The sequence below is a fragment of the Lagopus leucura genome, unplaced genomic scaffold, assembly GCF_019238085.1.
Source record: "Lagopus leucura isolate 7727_CA_CO unplaced genomic scaffold, USGS_WTPT01 Super-Scaffold_100002, whole genome shotgun sequence".
Lineage (NCBI taxonomy): Eukaryota > Metazoa > Chordata > Aves > Galliformes > Phasianidae > Lagopus > Lagopus leucura.
The window spans coordinates 68937311-68943678 of NW_024962263.1; the positions used below are offsets into that span (position 1 = coordinate 68937311).

The following is a 6368-nucleotide window of genomic DNA, read 5'->3' on the forward strand; positions in this document are numbered from 1 at the left end:
AAATGAAAAGGAGGAAAAGAAGGGAAAGCAGCAGGAAAAAAAAAGAGCCATTTAAAGTAACGGTATTTTCACATGTATAGTGGTTATAAACAGAGAAGAAACAAGTTTAAATTGGAAATGAGAAGACAGTTCCTCACTGTCAGAGCAAGTGCACTTTGGAATATTCTCCAGTTGAGTAACAGAGGCTAAAACCCAACAATTACTTTTACATTGTAGCTTGAAGAGTGTATGAAAAAAATTGTACGTTGTGTTTGTTTGCAGTAACAGGAGAATTGACTTAATTGTCCAGAAAGTTGCTTGGAGCCCTGTGCTTTGCTATCCTTTGCAGCAAAAACTGTTGCTGCAGAAGAGATTTGAACAGAAATTAAGTGCAGTCCTGTTGAAATTGAAGTGGGAGTTTAAGCTTCCTGAGAGTAATTAGCCATATTGTGTGTGGCTGGGACATGGAAGAGACATTTAATGCCTGTGCGTATCAGTAGGTCTTTAAGTGGTGGAGGAGATTACAGTGACTGGGGCACTCATATTCTCTTAAGTTCAAGTCCTTCGGAATGGCACCCATCAATGCAGTGCTGAGATACAGGTTAGAACTCACCCAGGTGACAACAGGCTGCATGTGTCTGACTGCCCCCGGCTGTCTTCCAGATTTGAAAGAACCAGAAAATAACACAGCTTGTCTTTCATGAAGCAATGGAAAATGCCCTGCTTGTAGAGATTTCATTGAAAGCACAACTGCTATCAAAATAACCCACTTGTTAGAATTAAAGAAACAGGCAACACACTGCCTGCCTGCCACAGGATGCTAAGTGTGGCAAAGAGAGGAAATCAAACTCCATTTCCCTAAATGCAGACATGCGTTTCAGCAAAAAGGGATTCAATTAAATTGTAGAATGTTTTACCTTCAAATTTAAATGGGATGGAGGAAAGGTATCTTGAACACTACATAGGCAAGCTTCTGCCAAGCACCAGCACTGCCTGGCTTATGACATTTGTTGAGAATTGTTGTCTAATGATATGATAACACAATACTGTCAGTGATAGCTCACTTTTTTCTAAACTACTAAAAAACGAATGAATGAATGATGTTTAAGGAATGCCATTAATTGTGGTGTAATTTTCACCATGTGTATAAAATTTAACTGCACGTTTTGTCACAGTACAACTATAAGAAATGTTTTTCCAACATGTCTCTCTGTCTTTATACACATTGTGGTTGCTGTAATTATTTTCCCCAGTGATAATGTACAGCATTCCCAGAGTCTTGTCTTATAAAATGTTTACCAAGAGACAGTATGCATAAAAAAGCAGTGCAGTGTAGTTTTCTCCCACTTTCATATTTAGTGAAGACAGAATTTTGAACATGTTATACAGCCTGTACGCATACATTTGTCTCTGCTTTTGCATTTATACAGGTTTGGATCTTTGTTTTCCATGGTACGGTGCTCTAAGTCCCCCAAGACCATAAAACAACTGAGTGAAATTAACACTGGAAAAATATATGATAATTTGCTTCAAAATGACCATCACTATTCCAAGTATGCTGTGTGGTGTGGTTCTTCTCTGAATTTTCACCCTCATTGTATATAAGGATGCAATAATGATGGGTGTGCAATTAGTCAGCAGTTGGCAAACATTGCACGAGTCACAGCTCTACACTAAATCTCTTCCTGAAATCTTGGGAGAATAATATTTGCATTGGCTTATGACCAAAGATCATCTAAATACAACTTGATTTTGTGTATTTTACCCAATTGTGTAATTGTATGGATAATATGTGTGTATATTAAATGGCATATGCTACATAGGTTTTTCCCAAGTACAGTATTAACTGCTTTAAAAACTGTTTCTCCTGACATATGGTAACATAATGTGGCCAGCACACCTGTCTGGCTGGATAGGAGAACTGCAGAAAAGAAATAAAAAATGATCTGATTCTTCTTCTGCTCACACCTGGCAAATCAAGAGAGATTTCACCGATGTCATTACTGTTATACCGTTATATGCTTACTGTGAACCAGAGAAGAATCTTATCTATTGTCTTATCAAGACTAGAGAAATATTTATCTGATGTGCCTAAATTCCCCCACCCCCCTAGAAAAACAAAAACAAGCAAAAAAACAAACAAAAAAGCAAAACGAACAGATGAACAAAAAGCCACATGCCTTAGGTTAAATAGTGCCTGAGCTCAGTGGAAGTTTATATTCTAATCTTCCACCATGGCAAGAGACAAATAAGTCTGAGTTAGTCAGTCCTGTTATTTGTGTTTTATGGGCATTGGACATCGTTCCTTAGTCTTACCTTAAGTGCATCTCAAAGATGCACAGACAAATACACTGAAACGTAACTGAGACTGAGTGCACAATGAAAGCATACAACTTAGAAGACTTGAGAACTTCCCAGCTGAAGATCATGGAGACTTCTTTATGGATTTACCGAAGACAACCTGATTAACTGTAGGTATCCCTGCTCATTGCAGGGGAGTTGGATTAGATGACCTTTAAGGGTCACTTTCAACTCAAGCAATTCTACAATTGTATGAAAAATCAGTTTCTGAATATATGAATAATATATATTAAAATCAAGTGCAATGATGTCTACTAATTTGTTAACTTCTAGAATCAAGTTTCTTCATATGAATGTATTCACTTCATAGAAATCCTTGGGGAAAGGCAAGTGTAAACCTTGACTGAACTAAAGTTATGGAGTTCTAATTGTCAATATCCAGAGACTAATGATATAAGCAGTTCACTTTGTTCATAAAATCGTATATGTATATTAATTTATAAGTTTATATAATACATGGATATGTGTTTAGATTATATTTAAATATATAAATATATTTATAAGCTTTTCTAATATTTAGTTTCAGATATTAAATAGTGAAATGGTGTACTTTAAAATTATGAGAGCATCTCTTCGAGCCACTGAATAGGAAGGAAAAAGGCTGAATGTAAATAGAGCTAAGAAATGGAGTATCTAAACTAAGCTTCTAAATTTGAGCTCTTTGCAGGTTTTTTTTTTTGTTGTTGTTTTTTGTTTTTTTTTGTTTTTTTTTTTCCCAGTAACAGGTGAATTGCTGAATCTTTGAGACTTTAAAATTTGATCTATACAAGACAGTAGAAAGTACAGGAAACAATCTTTAATTGGCAGGAAAATAGCAAGATGATGTTTTCCTTTCTAATGACCGATTTTATTATTATCAGTGCTTTGTTGTGCAAAGGGCACAAAAGACTGGCACTGTGATTAGTTACAAGGCAGTGACACAGGTCCCTTTCTATGCATGGTGCTTTCTCTTAAATTGATAGCAGAAAGAAAAAAAAAAGAGAGAAAATATTCCTTTAATGCTTTATTCATGAAGGAATTCCTGATGATGAGCTTTGTGAAGAGCATCCCCTCTGCTACAGAGACAGATGTTTTCTGTGGCCCTGATTCAATAAAGCAATCCGACTCAGGAAAGTGGCTAAGCCAGAGAATATCCCTACAACCTGAAGATGAGAATGTGACAAATTTTCAGTACTAAAAAGATCTAAAAATGTGTGCTTTAATGTGACTTCTTTGACTGACATTCAGCTTCCCTCAGAATTATCCAGGGAAGAATTTAAAACAGGTTGAGGAGCCTGTACAAGCTTTTATAGACCTGATTTTTCCATTACCTATGAACTGCACCAAGTCTCAGACCAACCTCAGGTCAGATTATTCCAAATTTGGTGATTATTTCTCCCAGTCCAGCCCTAAATCTCCAACTTGAGGCCTTGTCTGACACAGGTAATCACTGTCCAAGTGACATGTGACTGTGGAGTTTATTACTTTGTGTTGTCCCTTGTAAGTCCAAAATCAAGAGCTGGATGACACTCCTGGTGTGTTGTGATGGTTTGTATATATTTTTTACAAAAAGTTTCTTAATTTTTTCTTTTCAGCTCTGAAATTTTCAGCAGCTTTGCCACAGGTGTTGGAGGCCCAAATCAAAGAGGTTCTTCATAATCACTTTTCCAACAGTTTGTGTCAGAGACTGAAAGAGTGAGTGGCAATGACATAGATGAAAGCCAGACCCCATGGGTTTTTAAGTACCTTCTGCTCCCAGTGACAGCTTCGGAGGGTGAAAGCATTCAGCATTGGAGAGGATCTTGTTCTCTTCATAGTTTGCTTGTTGCATTGTCGTACTTAACCACTGTAGAATATCTAAAACACACAATAGTACCTTTCTCTGCCTTAAACATATCTTGCATCCTATTTCTGTGAACCAGAGTGGATGCAATTTCTTTGGCCAACATGAAAACATGCTGGCAGTGGCCAGTCTTGATGACTTAGCTTTGTTCTTTTATAAACCCCATTAATTCATACAGGGTCCATATGGCAATTTTCTTCCTCCCCCTTTTACCTTTCCTTCTTCTGACTGTTCAGAAGTCTGGAGTTTTGTATGTCTTTTGCAGCGTCTCCCCATGAGTATTTCAGTTCTGTTGGCACTTTCTATAGCAGTATTAATAATGACATTTAGCTGGCGTGAGGCCAATTGTAAAAGTTTATGGAGTAATTTTGTAATAGAGCTGCAAGAGCTTAGCAAAAACCCAGCAGGTGAACAAGATTTCTCCCTCACTCCTTTAAAATAAAAGCTCTCCCGTTCTACAAGCCTTGCAAAGCTTTTGAACCACAGTTTCTCAGAGGCAAGATGTGCATATTTTAATGTGACAGGTCTAGGAACCAGTGTTCTCCTGTGGCACTCCCACCTCCAGCTGCAAGGCTGTACCCCTAGTCCCCTCCCAAGCCACCTCAGTACTAACACTGAATATAAAATTGCTGTTTTCCCCTTGCCCTCCACCTTCCAGCTGCGTATTCCCACCCTGGTTCCCTGCTTGGAGCAATGATTTAATAATTATATTTACGATAATCATCAGTGCCTCTGTCTGCCCTCCCCCTCCCAGCTGCAGTTTCCCACCCTTATTTCTCTTCTGTGCCATGATTAATACATATGTTTAAAATAAAACTCATCGTCTCCTTCTCACTTTCTCCTCCCAGCTGTGGATTCCTCCCTGCCTCCACCTTACACAGATTTTCAGCCCCGGTTTGTAGGTAAATTTCACAGAAAAACAGAATCTCTGACAGTGTCGCCCCTTCAGGCTGACTGCCATTTCTCCATTTCAGTTTGAACAGGGGGTTTTAATACAAAATCAGATTGTAGCCCCCAGTGGTTCTGTCATCAAACCAATGCACGTCTCAAGAGACTGGGAAGATTCCACTGTATTTGACTCTTTTCTGCCAGTGTCTTGTCTATGAGGGACAAGACTCTCAGCCTTTCCTTGTAGGAGAGATGTGCTCCAATCCAATAGTCATTTCTGAGTCTCTTCATTAGACTCTCTGCAATATGTCCAAGTCTCTTTTCTACTGGGGATCCCAGAACTAGATACAGCGCTCCAGGTGTGGCCTTACCAGTGCTGAACATATGGGAAAGATCACCTCCCTCATCCTGATGGAAGGAAGGTGTTGGAAGGGATGTGTTTCCAGGAGACCATTGGCATTCTTTGTCAAAAAGGGACATTGCTGGCCCATGTTAACCTTGTCCAGCAGTAGCCCCAAAGGCCTTTTCTACAAAGCTGCCATCCACCTTGTCCAGGTGCATGGAGTTTATTCTTCCCTGAGTGCAGCACTTAGCTTTTCCCCTTCTTGCACTTGATGGGGTACCTGTTGGGCCATTTCTCTTTTTCTGTCAAGGTAGTCAGTGTCAGTGTAGTGTATCAGCTACTCTTCTTGGTTTTGCATCATCTGCAGATATGCTGGGAATATACTCTGCCATAGTGGTCAGGTCATTAATAAAGATGTCAAACAGATCTGGACTCATTATCAAACCATGGAGTACACCATCATTGACTTGCGTCTGTCATAACAAGGAACACATTCTTTGGAACTCAATAGTTCAGCCAGTTTCTGTTCACCTCTCAGAACATTCACCTCATTGATATTCAGCTCATACTTTTTTCGGCTTTTCTGTGAGGATATTATGGGAGACAGTGTTGAAAAGCTTGCTTAAGCCAAGATAAGAGTTAGCCATTGTGTTCCCACATGGTCTAGCGGTTAGGATTTCTGGTTTTCACCCAGGCAGCCCGGGTTCGACTCCCGGTGTGGGAAACCCTTTAGTGGTTCATAAGGTACCTGTTTTGGGGCTTTTGTGGATAAGAAAAGCACTGGCCTTGACAGGAGGCAGTGGCGCAGACTGGAGAGAGGAAGAGAAGTTCCCATTAGTTACAAAGTATAATTTTAGGGGTCCATCTTGGGACCAGTGCTCTTCAGCATCTCTATCAATGAATAGACGGTGGGGATTGAGGGCGCTCAGCACATTTGCTGACCACACCAGGCAAGCTGAGCGGTGCAGCTGACAC

At 39.6% G+C, this 6368-nt stretch overlaps 1 non-coding gene across 1 annotated transcript; it reads left to right on the forward strand.

The window, feature by feature from the left end:
• The first annotated feature begins 6045 nt into the window (after positions 1-6045).
• Positions 6046-6117, forward strand: TRNAE-UUC. The gene has a single exon. It is a non-coding gene; the product is annotated as a tRNA-Glu (tRNA).
• Positions 6118-6368: the final 251 nt, after the last annotated feature.